General features: G+C 49.0%; 1 protein-coding gene across 2 annotated transcripts in view; it reads left to right on the top strand.

Moving 5' to 3' along the window:
- The window catches only part of Sarm (sterile alpha and armadillo motif), a 107,458-nt gene that overhangs the window by 9,732 nt on the left and 78,716 nt on the right, over positions 1-19,010 (top strand). The window contains exon 1 of one of the 2 annotated variants that reach the window (XR_013102154.1): positions 2,648-2,777. The exons of the other annotated variant lie outside the window; for it this stretch is intronic. The gene's annotated coding sequence lies outside the window, so the exon portion shown is untranslated. Of the gene's footprint in view, positions 1-2,647; positions 2,778-19,010 lie in introns of those variants that run through there. 2 annotated transcript variants of the gene reach the window in all.

The raw sequence follows: 19,010 nt of genomic DNA, 5'->3' as shown, positions 1-19,010 counted from the left end.
AGTGTTACCCTTAAATTATGAATTCGCGTTCCTCGAACGTTTGCATCAATCATTTGCGTGCACTGGCTCGTTTAGAACGCGCTCGTTTAACGTACAGCTTGTCATTTGGACGCTGCTCGGGACACTTTAGCCGCGCCATGCTAGCTTTCGTTTTTCGAGCTTGTTAATAGTTTGAAAGATTCGACGAGAAAGAGCTGGTCTTTACGTTTGACTTTAAATTGCCAATGGAATGTAACGCAACTCTTCCGAATTAATAAACAGGCGCTAAGTAACGCAAGTATCTTCATAATCAAATAATTGTCTTACAAGGCAAGGCACTTAACATCATTGACACAACGTACGCGAAGACCCAAAGGATCAGTTTAATAAATCATGCTTCCCAACGTCTCAAGGATAACCATCAGATGTTTCTACGTTCAATAGCTTAAGGGAAGATAAACACGCCTACTGTTATTCGTTTTACGAAAATATTCCATAAAATTGCCTTCTTTATACGCACCCATTATTTCCTTCCAAAAACAACGAACTCGACGAACGATCACGAACGTATCTCCTAGCAGATAAAACAGATTGCGACTGTGGAAGGTTAAGAGGAAAACATATTTTTCCCGCAACAATGATAAGTGCCTCGCATCGTATCTGAATTACAATAATTGCCGTCATTAAGTCGAAATACCTGCTGATAATATCCCTGGGCATTAAATCATCGGCACCGTGAAGCCTCCGCGCGCACGGAAGCCCATTCTTAGGTGGTTGAAAAATTGTCCGAGACGGCGTTTAAACGGGCTGCGGTAGCTCTGTGAACACGCTGCGTAAACCGCGGGGTGCCGCGTTCACCGTTCCCAATGCTGGCACGGTCAGGTAGCATTAAATTTCTATGGCTGCAGCGTTGGCTTCTACGAGCGCTGCAGAAAAATCTCGTATGAAGTCCCGGCATTTCCTGTACACTCCTTGGCGTATGCTAATGGCGGGAGGAGGAGGAGGAAGAGGAGAAGGAGGGAGGGAGGACTCGATACACGCGTCGATGCCGTCCCGTACGTGTTACGAGCGGCGTTAAACTACGTGATCGCGTGGGCGCGCGGTCGACGTAACAGAATACAACGTCGATCACCGTTTCTAACGAAAATAAAGCCATTCGCGTGCCGGGTACGATCGTAAACCGAGGCTCGCGTCCCCGCGGATATTAATGCCCGGTTTCTAGGAAAGGACCGCTAACGACCGACGTGTCCACCCGTGTGCTTAACCGTGATGCGATATGAATCAACCCGCGGAGAAATACGATAATGGCGGACGCGATATTACACGCTGTACAACCGATACGAGGCGCGCGCAGATTTCTGCCCGCCGCCATAACGGTCGCGCCGCAAAGTCGTTAACCTACGACCGCTTTATCGATATTTTTCACGGCTACGATACGTTAATAGTCGTCCGCGGTCGTATATCTCGGAGGTGCGCGTGGGAATGTCGGGTTACGGGGTATTTTTCGCGTCCTTACCTGTCTGTTTCCTGCGAAACTCGAACGAAAACCAGAGGCCACCGATCCGTTTCGTAATTCACTCGCGCCGCGCGAACGTTACTCGACGGCGCCACCAGATGTCGCCTGTGTCGCCGCGGCTCGGACGTTGGCGCAACGCGAACTCTCTCGCCTCCCCAGTATTGTTTAAAAACAACATTGGCGAGAGGTCATCGCACGGAATCGTATCTCGATGCCTCGAATAATTCCGATCCCCGCGGGAATCTAATACGGAAGGATGACTCCTCTCCTTCGTCGACGAGCAAGATTCCTTCCCCACCACGCGTTCGCGACTCAGCATTGTGTTTTTAGTGCGTCGTCGCGCGCCATGCCGGATTTGCCGTTTGGTACGTGCGATATTTTGTCCCTCATTTCGCGCCTCGTCTCTCGTCAGTGATTACTCGAACGGAAGTTAATCGTGGAGCCGCGTGAATTCGAAATCGCGCGCCATGGACGTCTCGAAGAGTCGAGGAGCGAAGAGAACGAACGACGCGACAACTCGTGGCGCAGCTGTGCGGCACTTTCGTAAGTCGCCGCGTGCCTCCAGCGACTATTGCTAGTTATCGTCGCACGTTTACGAGGACGGCCGCACGGTAATTACGTTTCCGTGACGAGCGGAGCCTCGCGTCAGACAAAAGTGCGAAAAACAGTGTAATGGATTTTTCTGGAGCGACAGGTATAAATGTTAACAGCTGTTCGCGCGCGCGCGCGCGCACGCTTCGCGATCGGGCACGTTCGTCGCTCTCCGTGTCTTCAAGTTTCTCGCGGGACCGTCTCAGAAATAATCGATACCGCCGCGAAAGAACTCACGTGGGTGAATCTCTCGGTGTACATCGCGATCCGACCAGTGACCTTTCAGAGAGATGATGTAACGCGCTCGCGTGGTGAAAGACTCGCTCGCTTGTAATCTGTATCCCGCGCGCGCTTCTCTCTCGCGGCAACACACTTTTCAAAGCGTATCACGTAAAAATCGTTCGATTATTCGTGTGACAGGCGTGCGATGAGGACGGTGTCGTTATTAGGCGGCGCGCACGCGACGCGCTCGTTATTCCGCGAACGGCTCTGACCAGGAACAGTTAGAACAGGCCGTTTCGTTGTTTTCGTGTAACGATCGAGCGCGATCCACCGCGGAAATAGTGATGAGTTAACCATAAGAAGCCAGAGGAGTGCAGTTAAGTGGAAAATGCGGACAGCGGCGCCACCGCGGGGCATCAAGCAGCTCCGACGAACCGCGGGGCACGATGCGGACTACAGGAATCGACTGGTACGTCAACAATGCTTGCGTTCTTTTTTCATTCGCCTGCATCGATTCTCCGTGAATACGTATCGACGCTCGCACCGGTAAAACGCATTGACGCGATGCTTCTGATTCTCTGAAATCAAAAATCAGTCGAGCCTCTCGATTTTACGTAACACAGATCTAAAACAAATGACTTCACTTGTCCCGCGATAAACTGCCGTCTACTATCAGCACACAAACAAACCGTTTTTACGTGCACGTTTTTCTCACCATGACGCGAGAACGTGCGTTCTACCAGTATAGACTCATTTCATTTTTAATAAGTGTCTCTATTTTGTATCGCGAACACGTTTGGGCGAGTGCAATTAGCAGATCGGTATCGGAAGCTACAAGTAACGAAAACGCTCGAAAGCTGTACATTTAAGCGGGCGTTGTAAAAAAGTCGGTCATTAAGTTCCACATTATTCTTTATGGCGATTAGCCGGTTTAAAATCGCTAAAAGCACAAGACGAGTAATTAACTCGGAACAAGGAGATAGTAAGAGTGGAATGCACGCGAGGGAACATTAGCGTGGCTGGTTTCGATTTCTCCCGCAGCCAGATATCCCGGTAATACCCCGGCTGCGTGTTTTTTCCGCTCGTAATTACACTATCGCGAGAGATTCACCGGAACACTGAAACCGAGTGGATCCTCCCGTGCCGGTTTCCCGTCCGCGATCGAACAGAAGGGAAACGCTTCCCTCGCGAGGTTGAGGAGCGAATCGAAACCGGTTCCATCCCGTCTGCACGCTTGAATCCAGTTTCCTTTCACCTTTGCTCGAGAACTATCGGTGTCGCTCGCCGTGTCGCGGCTTATCAGCGCGTTTCGCGTTTTGTCGACCGGGGATAACGCTTGTGCGCGTTCCCTCTTTCGTTTCAGACGCTTGACCGCTCGCGATACTCTCGTGCGGTCCTCCTCGAGATCGCGACTCCATTAAAAGAAACGTTTCGTATAGAGCGGCGTCCCGTGCGTGTCGATTCTAAAATTGGCCGCTGTCTCTAACCGCCCGCCATTTTTATCCGGTTCATGCCGCGGGACCCGTAATCTCTCCGATTTGTTTGCGTCTGTTGGCACAATGCTTCAAGATCGGCTCGCGATACCGTCCAGGCACGAACGTATCGTGTTTCGTTTCTTCACGCGTCGACTCTTGATTTCGTGGCGTCGAGCGTTCGTCGCGAATCGACGTCCCCAGGCAGTTGAAACGGTTCTGTTTCGGAGCAGGTTTTTCTCGTCTCACGAACGTGTCGCAAAGGCTGATTTTTTCCACTTTCCTGGGAGGTAATTAACTGGTCGATGGCAGAGAATGTCAGGAGGATGTAACGTAACTGAAAGTAATTGCGTATTATAAGCAATATGCTCACGTATGACAGATTGGACATATCGTGATTACAAAAGAGATTATTTAGAACGTTAAGTGGAGGTATCGAAGATATTTGAAGGTTACGCGCATTGAAACGATACTCGGTTACATGTCAAGGATCATTTGAGAAACGTATGGATTTCTCGTGAAGCGTCCTTGGCGTTTTCACCTATCACCATTTCTCTTTGGTATTCTAACGTGCCTTTGGCCTTCTTCAACCCTTGCGCATTCCCACTTTACATCTAAACGCACCGGGTACGTTGGAATCCGAAGGAGAAGAATCAGTAGGTGGAGGCGACAAGGATGTTTCAAGGTCGCTGGTCTTTTTTACAAGTAGCTCGAGTTAGAGTCGAGCTGCGTTGCGTGATACTTGTGGAAATATAACTGACCTTAACGTGTCCTTAACGCCTCCGCTCATAGTCTTTAGTCTCCGTCTCTTTCTTTGATCAAAGATCTACTTACTTTAAATTCGCTTTAAAAACTTTTGGAACTTTATTGTTGGAAAATTTTAACGCTAATTAGCTGAAACCATCGTGACAACCTACAAGAAAAATCTCTTCGAACTTCGACTGGAAAATCCACAGTTGCAACCTGCAAAACAGCGAATAAATACGTGCGCGTTTCCAATTATGTCTCGATGAAACAGCATCGACTGACTCCAAATCGTCGATATTATGCAAATCGAATTAGCCGTCGGCTGTGCCATTAAAACGATTAACTTAACACATTTTCCATCGGTGCATCGATGCAGTCCGCCTACACTTTGGAATGCCAGCCTTGACCCAGCAACTCGAAATCAATCCGAACCACATACAACTCGAATTTCTCCTCATAATTCCCAGCAAACGTTCAACGATAAAAGCGTCAAACAATTTTTCGAGCAATTGCCCACCAAAAGGAATAAAGCGTTCAGAATTACGTACACACCGTTCGAACTTTTATGAACATTCTTCGCAACCGCGGATAAAACGAAGACAGAATACGAGCGCAATAAAGAAGTGCACGTGCGATCGCTCGACCGGAACGGAAAGGAGAATCTCGTACGACAATGGAAAACAAGGCGCCTCGCGATTTTCCACGCTGTAACTACCGTTGACTAACACATCGACGCCTCTAAATACGTCCAAACGACGACGCGCGTCGATTGAAGTGCAGGCGCACCTTGCAAAGGTGCTTAGTTGATCCGATCGATGCGACGCGTCGATCGTCAGGCGATCGAAAATCACCGCGAACGCGATCGAGAGTTGGCGCATCCGCCCACGCGTGCACCAGTTGCAGCCTTGGCCGACTGACGATGGCGGGGCTGTATTTTTTTTTTCTTATTTCCCTCGGCTCGACGCGTCTCCTCTTTTTCACCTTAAACTATAAAAGACCCGACGTTCGCGCGTGCACACGCGACGCCACGTTGAATTATTTATAAGGATCGAGGATGGCCACTCTCGACAGGGTTACCGCATAATGTCCGCGCATTAAACGCTAATAATAGAGTCCTCCTGTTTCCCCTGTGGCGTGCCTCCGGATCGCTACCAAGCCAGCGTAATTTCCGCGGTGCACCCACATTCCACCGGTTTTTCAATCGTTCCGACGCGACCGCCGATTTCACGCCGATGGAATCTTCCCAGAGATTGCATCTTTCGGTAATAATTCACTTTTCGCGCGGCACTGTCGCGCGCGCGATGCACGCTCCTCGCGTGGGTGGCATTTATTCTGCGACGGTGTCAGGAGGTGAGATTGCTGGACACGCCAGTCTGGCATATTTCCTTGGGCGTGACTGGAGGTCCTCCGTTTCTTATCCGTCGCTTTCAAACAAGTTTAAAACTCATCTTTTTTTTAATCCAAAGAAATGTGTTCGTATCTCGCAGATTCCTCGAGTTCTACCGCAAGTTTATTTATCTGAGAGAAAATGGCGAGTGATCTTTGAGTACTCAAACGATCAGATTCGATCACAGTAGTTCCTCGAACTGTTACAGGTACGAATCGCAACATGTATACGTCTGTTAAGCAAGCAACTCGTTCTTTACTTCGATTCGATCTCGTTACCTGGATGCAACGCGGTAACGACTCGATGCTCGCCTTGGATTTGCCATCTAGCAATTGCACTGGCCTTGACGACACAGAAGACGCGCAGAACCGCGAAACGATCGATCGTAAGGTCGAAACTTTATCTTCCTTATCCCGCGGTAAAAGCGGCCGCTCGTAAAGAAAGCTATTTAGAAAAATAAGTTTCAATTACGCGAGACCGTGGCCGTTACATGCCTCTCGCGGCAGAATTCGCTATCGACGCGCGATGAACCGCTAATGGTGCACTTTGTACCGACCCCATCTCGCGAGTAGAATCGACGCAGCGTTACATTCATCGACGGTGAGTCGATCGAAAGAAATCGATTACCAGCGTCGCATACGATCGTCTCTGCGGATTGCACGCGGTTCTTCCCAACAGAGAGATAGACGTACATTAAATACAATTCCTCCTCGAACAACACGATTTCGATTACACACACGCGTCTCTTTTTTCATCGAAGAACTTTATTTCCCGTGTCTTGGCAAACAAGAATAAATAATAAATAATAAAAATTGCAAGCTGCGTTCGATACGATATATGGAAGAACGCAAGCTCGTCCACGCGACGAGAATGAAATCAGTACAGAGGGAACGATTACACAGTCGGCACCGAGGCCGATCTCAGCCAGGCGTGGGTTAATTAAAAGTAATCGAGTAACTAGGAGTACAGCGTCTGGTTCACCTAAACAATTCGTTGTTATCGCCGCGTAAAGGCAGCCTGCCCAAAGGGGTAATCGCGACAGGGCAATTAAAGCGACGCAGCCGGGACGAGAGGTCACCGATAAAGCTTTTGGCCGGCTGTTTACGATCCTCTACGCGCGGCGCCTTATCGCCGCGATAGATATCATCGCGTGGTGCACGCGCGAGTCGCGGCGGTCCGCCTTTGATTGCCTTTTCCTCGTCGATCGAGCAGCCTGTTGCGCAACGTCGTTTCTTTTCCCTCGTTCGACGCGCCTCTGGTTCCGCGTGTCGCTTCTACTTGCTCGTTAACGTTGTTAATATCGAAAACCGTGGAAGATAATAAAGAGTAGCTAAAACACGTTTGTACGAACTTAATCGAGCTTGAAACTGCAAGACGCGTTACGTTTGACTCACGCGGTGAGTCTAGTCGGGTCAGTCTCATTCTAACGAGGTGAAAGCTTCAAAGAAAGTCCAAGCAACATCTGGCTCGAATACGCAATTTCTCGCTCTTAAGTGTAAATTACTTCAACAGCTAATTGAAGCGTTAGACGACGCGATCGGTCGGACAGATGTGTTGATTTCATGGCGCGAAAGGAGTTGATCTCGGACCACGAGGCAAGTAACGAAGCAATAAAGTCGCAGACAGCGTTGCTTTTCCGTTCGACCCATCGAGGAGCGGACTCGCACGCGAAATATGTCGCGATAGCCTCCTATCGTCGACGATACACTGCCGCGATCTGCCATGCGAATCGATGGGACGCGGCTAATCTTAATTGCCTCGCGTTAATTGCGATACACTTATGTGGGTCGACTTCGAACCGCTCGCCAATTAGTCACCTCCTTCGTTCGCGGCCATTTATTAGTTTCGCGGAAAAGTTTCCGAGAAAACGTGAACGGTCGATTAAATTGCTCCGTTCGATAGTAAGATTCCAGGCGTTCCTATCTATTATTTGCAGTCGTTCCCTCCCGAAAGTGCTTGCGCAAAGAAATCGACAGATAACTTAGCTGCGCAGTCCAGAAAAGAGTACGCTCGACGAGATAGCGACACGGAAAAATACGCGCGGCTATTGAATCGTTAATAAGACCGGTGTCAGACAGCTTGGTGATCGAGAGCGATATTACATACCGATACGTCGCATTCTTCGTGACCTTTCGATCCGCGCGCACCCCGAAGCGAGAGCGCATCTGCTCCATTCCGTGCGGTGTGTCGCAATGGGACGTTTTCATCGGTGCCACGATTCGATCGGAGTGTACCAACGATTGCGTTTAGCGATGCAAATCGCGGTTCGCCCGCCAGCGAATTAATCGCAGCGAAATTGGACGTCGACGATAACGCGAATACCTGAATCGACTCAAAGGATGCAGTTGCGGAACGAGAGTCGCATGGAAACGTCGTTTTCCGTGGATTTTCGATATCGAACCAAGTCTTCTCTGTTTACTTATCGAGTAATCGAGTCGTGAGTCACATCGATCGCCAACTATTCCACGCAATCTTTGAACCGAGCTCTTCGACAGCTCTTTCGGGAACTTTGTACGCGTCGACGCGCTCGCGAATTGAAATAGGATGATTCGATCCGAGGTACGGAGCCGTAAAAGTGGATAGTTACGATAGAAGAGGAATTGTTAGATCGTGCTGGCGCGTTGCGAAAGCATCGTTTTACCTAATCGATCGCTTCTGTGCTGTCGATCGTACGCGTAGCAGGAAAAACGCAATCATCGAGAGAATTACTAAATCATTTCCCAATTATCCATTTTCCTCGTGCAATCGGTAAAATTAGAAATGCGTGTAACACGTGACGCGAATAATTCGAAATAAAAATCACAATGGGTAGGCTAGAAGAGATTCGAATCGCTCGACCACCGATTGCTTTAAATCACCAGCCTGTCGTTCAGATACCGAGAGTATGCGCGCAATGTTCTCCAAGAACCGCCATTGGCTCGAAACCACAAAAGATTTAGAATGCTGATTTCTGCGTTACGAAACACACGAATCGCTCCATCTGCGATTGTTCCACTGACGTAACGAAAATCGAGAGGAAAAATGTAGCTTCCTCGAACCGCTATCCAGGTCCTCGCGTCTTCACCTCTCTGCGAGCAAACAGAGCCACGATCGAGATCGTACACGCGTTCAGAAACACTCTCAAGCCTTCGTTACATCACCACGATCTCCTCGAGCGTAGATGCAATCCGATTAATCGGTGATCACCGCGACACTGGTGTTTTAACGAACTCCGGGGAACGCGTTTGCGGATCTTCCGCGGGTCAGTTTCACAATCAGGAAATACCTGACGCTGGCATTCCATCGATCGTATCTCTTTGAACGCGGTGGTGCGAGAACTCGATAGTCGCTCTGTCCACTCGATCTGTTCGCTACAACACCTTTCAAATGTCGCGTCCCCGAAAGATCGCATCTCGATCACCAGTAGCGAAGATAAATATTCATTGGGGCAAAGATAAGAGCGTATCGCGTCGATAGACATCTTCCTCGATGACAATTAACACCGCGTACTCGAAGGAATATCATGGCGAACGCGTGTACCACGAAATTTTTCGCGCGATAAACGATCTCGTTTAATAAGTTACGTGCACTCGAGTGCCGTTGCTCGTGTCGATAAACAACGCTCCAGCTATCCGTACTCCATTCTAGACTATTGCTATCGGGGACCGGTTGTTTGGTAACAAGACGCTGGTGCACGTTGCACGATATTAAGCCATTCCTACGAGCTTATCTGCACCGTGGCACGTATGCGCGCTCTCGAGGGCCGTCGAATCGGCCGGCATTCGCGATTTCTCCTGGCTTAACGTCGCACCGAATAGTCCTGATGTCAGGGATTCTTTCCCAGCAGCGAACCTTGAGAGCTATATTTACTCGCCAAGAATCGCGGAACGTTCGAACCGGAGTCAATTAGAATTATTATTATTCCGTGGCTGGGAAATGGAGCTAGATATCGAAGTTATTCTTCCCTCGCGGACGGTATCCGTCTGCTCCACCGCATTTCTCGGCTCTAATTATTTCTGCGAATACCACTGTCGAGGAGAATAATCCTCTTAACTTTCGCTCTCTCGCAATTCAGCTCTCATATCGTTTCGTGGATCGAATGGTATAATAAAAGAGGATTATTGTTCTCGACGAGTAAGATATTTTTATCCCGCGATCTCTTTCTTCAAATTCCACGCGCACACTTGATAATAAAATAATTGCAGACACCGTTGATGAAAGCGAAGTCCATCCACGGAGCGAACCATTAAGTGCCACCAGTGTTTCATTGGGTGTTGTTAACTTAAAACGCTCCGGAATTTTTCTGTCCAGTTGGAAAAAGCCTGCTGGTTGTATAACGAATTGCTTTATTGGCCAATAAAACGACTAATTATAGCTGGGCTCGATCGATCCCCTTCACCTAGAAGAATCGCCGTCGCTGTGTCGCACCGTTCGAAAGTAAAGCGTCGATTCGCTCGTTTATTCCTTGAACAACGCTGTTCGCTTCGATGACGAAATTTCGAGGCTCGTTTCGAATCAGTTTATCGAGCCATATAAATATAAAAACTCTCGACGAACATTAATAATTCGCAATATCTTCGATAAAATAAGAGATTTTAACAGATCACGATATTTCGTCTGTCACGAGCGCGAAGAATTGAATTCGTGGACGATCTTCGAGCGTCCGATCGAGCTGGCGATTTTTAAGCTCGGCTGCGAAACGCGTGTCAACGTGGAAAACCGGTGGAAGCTGTCCGCGACAGGTTTCGAGTGGAACTCGCCGAGAGAAAGGCGGACCGGTATTATTGAAGGTTCGCCACGGAGGCGATCGTTGAATGAAATTTAAGTGGGTCGCGCATGAATGAAATCGTGTGTCGCACTCCCACCCTCGCGTCGCCATCCTCGTCTCTCTTTCTCCATCCCCCCATCTTGGTCCCTTTTGCCTTTTTTCCTCCGCTTCTTTCTCCGTCGATCTCCGTTGGTCGTGTAATCGCGTCGCTTGCGCTAAACGTGGGCGACCGGACGCGATTCAAACGATCGCGATTCAACGGATCTCTCGGGTTTCCCGTCTGACGCGACGGCTTCTCGTCCTTCATCATCGATTTCGATCTTCTCTGCGCGGCAGAGACAAGCTGGAAGATCATTTCCCAAAGGATCAGCATTTTTTTTATATTCCACAATACTCTGTGGACTGTCATTTTTATCGTTAGCTACATTTCCTCAAACATTGATACACATCGTTAAATCACTTCAATTCACGTACAACCGTGTACACGTAAAACGATCGCAGGTCGTACTCACAATCGTAAATTTAATTCATCCATCGTTCCTAACAATTCATCTCGAAGCAGGAAAAAGGTAGCGCCGCTATTCCACAGGCAACAATGGCTGATGAGGATTTAGAGTCCGTGGGGGATGTATGTCCGCGCGGTGGTTTACGATTATCGTTCTTTTCATTTGAACCGCGACAATGCGAGGCTGGTATGCGAGCCAACCGGAAAGTAGGCTGCGCGAGCCGCGGCCACGGTAACCGCGCATAAATGCAGATTAAGGGCGAGACCGATCCGCGGACCGATACAATCTGCATTGTAATTAAATGCCAGCCCGTGCGCCGTACGTCTGTCATTTTTCGAGCATTCTAACCGGTTCCCCGCCGGCTCTCCCTTTCCTGGCCACGCGTATCCTTTTTCCACCGCGTCGTCGCGTTAATGCCCTCGATGCGTATGGAGGGTATCCGCGAGGAAACGAGCTGGGCTGTTGGTGGATTTCGTAATTTCACGCGTCTTCGAAAATTCGAGACGCGCGTACTCTGGATATTCAAGCATTTACGAAACACTTGTTGTTGCACCACTTTGCAAGCGTTGCAGATAACCAGCAAATTTTCATACGCTATCCACATAGCTGGCGATAATATTCGAAGAGAACTGCTCGCGATACTCGTAAAATAGTTCAGATAATTGTTTAAAGACTCGACATACGTAATTAGTAACTGTACGTTCCTACGAAGGTGTACTGAATACTGGAGTACCATGGAACTGGTGACAGCTTGCTTGCTTGGACGCACTAATTAACACCAGATCGAGGAGGAGCGGACGAACAAGGTCGGCAAGAACTTCCCCTGGAACTCGCGCCTCGTGTTTGTTAGGACGGGGAAAGAAACGTGGAACGCAGAGCGAGACGTGTACGATCGCGTGAAGTATCGGCTCGACGGAACGACTCGCCGTGTCACGCACACGCGTGGCACCTGCGCGCGTGCGAGCCGGACGCGAAGTCGATTTGAATAATTGTTATCAGTCGCAGCGAGCCGGCAGCGTGGGCGTTTCCAACGTTTACTTGTCGACGATGAAAAATCGGCGGATCGATCGAGATTAGAGGCACACTGCCCTCCGCAGGCGATGTTCATACGTGCTATTTAAACTTCTCTGCTCTCTTATTTGGCTCTCGCAATGTCTCGCGTCTCTCTTGATCGATCATTAACTCACCATTCGACGCAAGCATTACCCATTTGATCCTACTCCCATTATTTTATTTTATTCAGAATAATCCATCTTGATCCACGTCTCAATATTAATATCTCTACTTGTATCTAAATGTTCAAACCACCAGAAGAACTTTCAAACATAAAAACGAGGTAAAAACGCGCCAAGTCTGACTACGATTCTCCAGTAGAATACACACTTCGCGGTCGTGGTCAGACACAGTTCCTTCTACCCGTCTCCATCGGTCAGCGGAGTCACCAGAGCTGATTGTCTGGTGTTCGTTAGACACCGGAACAGGGCGCGTGAACCGTGCCACTCCACGGGAAATCGTGTGTTGTTGCCTGCCACCTACACCAAACAAAGGGGTATGAGTCACGGATTTTATTTCGAGACAGCAAGCCGTCTTGAAATAGACGGCGTCCCACGGCGAGAAAAGGCGCCCGTCTATTTAAAGGACGGCTCAACGACCGGCTTCTCTTTCGACTCGCCGTTGCGACACCAACGAGAACTTTTCGCACGTGGGTCGCGGGCGAACGCGGTTTCCGGCTCGCTCGACGCTGGACGTCGAGTTCGCGTTCGCCACGTATCGCTTGTTCGCTTGGCGAACGGACACTCGCGGCTAGTTTCCGTGAACAGCGTGGTTTTACGTTGAAGGTTGCTCTACTGGCAGCGAGCTAAATTTGGGGTGACGAAGAGAGGGGTTGGTAATGTTGTTCGAGAAATTGTTATTATTCTGCGCAAAAATTGAGAACGGCACGCTCGGTTTAGAGATTAGGGGTATATGCTTCTCTTGGAAACGCGAAACTCTCGCGTTCGTACTCCGTTCGCGAGTTGGACCTTGGCTCGCTTTGGAATCGCTTGTTTTCTTAACATAGATCTTTGCTGTTTATATTTTCTACGAAAAGTGGGTTAAAGGTTGTTCGGTTGGAACCTTGGTGAATGTGGAATACGAAAACAATTTTAGAGAAACGAAAGACAGCGGTGGCTAGATGAAAGCGTATCATTTCTCGATGCTATCGTTGGCCAGCATGTGTTAATACAACGCGATAGAAATTTCCTGTTTTAATTTCAAGCGTATTATCTCTCGTTTCGCAAACTCGATATTAAAACGGGGAAAAATACTGTTTTCGACTAAAGCAGCAGCAGAGTATCGTCAGCTGTCCTTAGAATGAGGTACTTCGCAAGGAATCGAGCGACGCGACGCGTGGCCTCGATTTCTTCGTCGACCGTTAAGAAACACTTTTGTAGCAGCGCCAGACGCATCCCTTGATTATTTGAATTCCGCTCGCACGATGCTTCCTGTACGAAGCGGTCGATAAACACGCTCAGTTCTCTTAACTGGCGGCAAAAACATGCCGGAAGTACAGCCGTGCATCCCACGCCGGCCGGGGAAAATCTTTTCGGTCGGCGTCGGTTGGGGCGGTTCAAAGGGGCCGTCGTCGAGATAAAATCGATCCGCGAAACGCGCACCCTTCCCGTTCCACCGCGAAACATCAAGCCTCTCGAGCCTCTTCGGTCAGAAGCTAATTACTCACGCGCTCGCGCAGAGTAACAGCCTGCGAATCGTGGAGAACGCGAGCAACCACTTTGTGATACCAAACGAATTAATCGTTGCGATCCCTTCCAAAGAATTATCGCATCGTGGATGTTGCAACTTCTTGTCTTCGAGGTGCAAAAATTTATTATAAAAATAGACAAAAAGAGCTACCAAAGCTTACTAAAATCCTTGAAGCGTGGATTCGCGAAATCGCTCGATCAGAGAGAACGATCACCCAGTTACGATTCGTCCCACGATCCGCAATTACCAAACGAGAGGATGCCTGGTTGAAGATTTCATTACCCGGCGCAATTAACCGCGATCCAGATAACATCGTGGGACCCACAGAGCCGCGCGGGACGCGCCTCGACGAGAGTAGTAAATCGTTCGATTTTTATTGGCCGAACCGGATCGAAGATATCGAGCCCTCCGAAAGACGGGCGATCAAGGTTAACGGGCGCGAAGCCCCGCGAGCTCGTCTCGCGTGAGAAAACCGCGCGCAACGGAAACCAGTCGACGCGGCGCGAACGGTCCCGCGCGTGCAGGTATGCGCAACCGGTAACGCAAGAAGCCTAAGCGGACTCACACGATCGATTCCACCGCAAGAACAATCGTTTCGACTCTACCCCGCGACCGGTTCCGCCCTCCGTCGCTCCTTTCCTTCGTCATCTCGCGGACACGGAGGAGAAGGTACGAGGCGATTCGATTTTACGTCAAACTTTTACGTCAGAGGATAACGAATTCTTGCGAGATATCGGCGAACGCGAGGAATTCTCGAGCGAGATTGATCGCGAAACTTTTACGGAGGAATGCGTTTTATAATCCAACCGTGATAGTTGCTACCAGAGTGCTTCGAATTTCTCGATCGTTTCGAGAGAGACGAACGACGATGCGGAAGAATTGAAGGCTTAAATGGTACATCGAAGGGTTATTACAAATTACGTGGAACAGAAGTGGATGGTGCAAGGAAGGCTACCGGATTACTCGCGAGTAGAAGAACCTTGTGTGTTATCGGACGGGATCTCGAGCAACGCGCGTAGTGGAGGATCGTGGATGTTCGCAATGCATCGTAGTCGAGTTTTGGTTACCACGGATCCTACGATGTTGCGCGTTACATCGAGCGAATAATAGTCGCATGTTGAATCCTTTTAGATAGTCATCTGCGACGGGAGTTACCCGTCGTAAAATTCGCGTGCACGAAGAACGAGACCTTGAAGATGCCTCTCGTTGAACTATATCCACTGGAGGAGACTACAGTCGAGACGTGCGATTTTTCTCGTAGATTATCTCTGAAAGTGAAACACAGTTTGTTTCTGATGAATCTGAGCATTAATAATAGTATCAAAGACTTAGTAGCAAGTATTTTATACTCTTTAAAGCTACCAGGAACCACGAGTGGACCTCATATTGTATTTAGAAGTATTTTACTTAAATAAATTGTTGAAATAATTTGTATGTCTATGATTCTATTCTACAGGAACTGTAGAATGGTAAATGTGTCCAGATGCAAAGCTACCATTTCCAGAAACTCGCAGTAGAAAAAGTCGCCTCGATCAGCCACGATCTTTGTTCGCCACTCGACGCCTCGCGTGTAGCAGCCGAGCTCGATTATTTGTCGAGCCGCGTTCCCTTACAGATTCGACAAACAACCCGAGTGTTTCCCTAGAAGAGCAGGGGCTAGATTCGCGGAACAACAAGTTTAGCACGCGCCTGGATTATTTTCAGCCCGTTTTATCGAGGGCCGCCCCGAGGCGAGCACGGTTCCGTTCTCCGGTATCTTCCACGGTATCGTTGAGACGCGTTTGCCGATGCAAATAAACCGAACGATTTCCCGCGATGCCAGAGTCCGTTCGCGGCTCGATTCTGATATTTGACTTGCTAATACCCCTCCGCGCACGCACCGTGATCCAGACCGCTCGTGGACACGCTTTCGATTTGCAAGTCTAATTCAAAAGCGTGCACCACCTTCCTTTCCAAGCGATTAATTGCGATCCTGTCGTTACTCTTTCTCTCGTTCCTCCCTGTCGATCGTCTTTTTCTCTGTTCCTCTCTCTCTCTCTCTCTCTCTCTCTGTGTGTGTTCTTTAAACCCTCAGGCGTATCAAACGCGTTACGGAAACCACGATCGCAGAGTTGCGAAGGGTGTAACGGGAATTGCCTTCGAAGTGGTCGAATGTTTACAGAAGTTTGCTTGGAAAAGTTTTTTTAACTAAATATGAAAGCTTTAAAGAATTGAGAAATCAGTGGAAAGCGTATAGATTCATCCCTCGATTATCGAACGTTCGCATTATCAAGTAAAAGTACTCTTTGCTCGTCGAAATTACCACGTCGTCGTGGACAGAGGGCAAAGGCACCGAGGACAACGCACCCTCCGCTCGAACGTTTCATCAGGCTACGTGTTAAATTCCCGCGCGAGAGAACAAAGTCCTCGTCCTCGCATACCTTTCGAGCGCGAAGACATCTGCTCCCCTCGGGCGGAATCGTCGCGAGGAACGGACGCGGGGCGGCCGTACGTGACCGCGGCGCTCGTTACCCTCTTGGTTCGCGACGCGCGCGGGCCACGTTCGATCGTTTCGTACTCCTTTTTCTGCTCTTTTCCGCGCGCATACCGCGAATAATGTTACGCGTGTTTCGTCCTCGCGGCGACGACGGGACGCCGTCGACGTAAAATTGTTTCGACCGCCGTCGCGTCCACCCGGCTCTTTAAGGTCGTGAAATTCGAGCCGCGAACGATTGCCCAATCGATCGACTTCGATTCGATCGAAAAAGAACGCGTTCTAATACGCTTGCTAGCTGAGAAAGCTGTGTCTTTCCAATTGCTTTTTTCCTTTTCTTTTTGATTTTTTCTCGAGTGGGTTTTCATACGTGGGTGTTGGTTCTTTGGTTCGTGTAGGTTGAATTCATGATCGTATGGATTAGCTGGATTATTAGGTGTCAGAATGAGGAATGGTCTTTAATCCACCGTACAAGGAGTTGACAGAGGAGTAAAAAGTATGAAGAATCGAAGCTCAGTGAAATTTCCTCGACTAATCGTTCTGAAGATTCTACAACCATCCGCTTCGATCGAACCTATAAAATGGCCGCAAAGTGGCCATTTTAATCGTCCATTCCCATGACAGAGCAGCGGACGGTTCCCGCGAGCACCGTACAGAAGAAAGACCAGATAGAGTCATGTACAAACGGGCAAAAAGCAAAGCCACAAACGGCTGGTTCGACACGCCGTGCATTGAACTCAATTTTCATTCATTTTGCGCGATTTCTTCGACGAACCAACGCCGCTGGGTCGATACGAATTTCTCTCCTGGCGTTCGTCACGGTGACACGGCCCCGTTTCGCGTCGCCTCGGCTAATTAACCGGCTAATCCGACGATTGCTGGATTCCAGATTCGTCGCTGAACATCGTTTTCAGTTTTATTAGCGTTAGAGATCACAGACGACCGCCTGAGAAATATTCAGTGGTCGATCGCCAGAGAAACTGACCGCGACGAAAATTATTGTGTCTGTCGTCAGGAGAAATTGAAAACGATCGTTTCTCATCTGAAAATTCAATCGAGGCAATGTAGATACATTAATTTTATAAAATATTAAAGGAATGACAGAAACGAGTAGACTCTGTAGCCAGAAGCGATGCTCCATTTTCGCGATGATCACAGAAGATTCCAAGCTCGCATTTGATCGTTCCACTTGTATCGTCTCAAGTGTCAAGTCTGACGTTCATTTTTCACTGGTTGCTAATAGAAAAGGCGGAACCTGTCAGGTTTTAATACGGCCAGGTCGATTCGAAGTTAATAAGAGAACGTATCGAGGACAGAGGCGTCGTCGCGTCAATTACCGTCGAATACGCGACGAAATTTTCAATTCGATGCCGCGAAAATTGGTCAGCCGGTCGCGCGGATCACACGAGCCGCTGGAAAAGAAGAATGTTAATTCACGACGATGAAGATGGACATCTCGACCGCGATCGTTCCGTCCTCCAGTCTCTCGCCGTGCATTGTCACGACGTCTCCATTCAAATTCGAACGCGACGAATCGTATCGAAATCGAAATCGCGACTCGAAATCGACCCATCCTGTGTGGACAATCGCGCGGCAGGTCGAGACACTTCCAAGCCAGACTTGGTTTCGCAACGATTCGCCGTCCTCCCGCGTAATTTATACTGAAACAGAGAGAGAGATCCCGATATAGACGCGGAATATTTTCTCTACGACGGTTATCCAGGATAATTATCGCGCCGCGTTAATTGCGAGCTACCGTGCAGGAATGCGCTTTGTTTGCTCGAAGAGAGTACGTTTCCCATTCGATACGTGTCCTGTTGTTTTGCATAATAACGAGGTGTTTCGAACCAATGAGAAAGCACAACTCTGCGAATTATCCTTTGAAATAGCCAGGCCTTCCACTGTCTCTCAGTATTTTCACCAAAGGGACAAACATAAAGGGATAACGAGTCCATATCGAACGCAACGCAGACCACAAACAGAGGGTCGAAACGACCAAGAATTCAAAATGAACTTTGGACACGCAAAAGGTAGAGACAGATGACGAATAAATTTAGGAAGAGGTACAGCGGAGATTGATAAATTCGCAGAACGCGATCGCGATAGAAGGAAGCGGCGCGTTGACGTTCCACGATGTCTTAGTATTTTCACCAAAGGAACAAACGTAAAGGGATGACGAGTCCATATCGAACGCAACGCAGACCACAAACAGAGGGTCGATAACGATCAAGAATTCAAAATGAACTTTGGACGCGCGAAAAGTAGAGACAGATGACGAATAAGTTTAGGAAGAGGTACAGCGGAGATTGATAAATTCGCAGAACGCGATCGCGATAGAAGGAAGCGGCGCGTTGCAGGGAAAAATTCGCGACGCTGTCTGGCGCCCACGCGGGGCCGTCTGAGCCGTGTCGGGTCGGCGGGATCGTCGCTGCAAGATTTTTCCTCCGTCAAACGGCGAAACGAGCGGCGGTGTGCCATCGTTTCGTAGACAATGCAAGAAAGGCACGTCTGTCCCGCGCGCATTCCCCGGCCCACGCGCCCTCGGATACCGTATTACGCGCGTAATATCTAATGGACGTTTACGACGGCGTTCAAAGGTGGGACAAAGTGGGCTAATACGAGGTGCCA

Source organism: Xylocopa sonorina, chromosome 8, assembly GCF_050948175.1.
Source record: "Xylocopa sonorina isolate GNS202 chromosome 8, iyXylSono1_principal, whole genome shotgun sequence".
Classification (NCBI taxonomy): Eukaryota; Metazoa; Arthropoda; class Insecta; order Hymenoptera; family Apidae; genus Xylocopa; species Xylocopa sonorina.
This window is presented reverse-complemented; position numbering and strand designations above follow the sequence as displayed.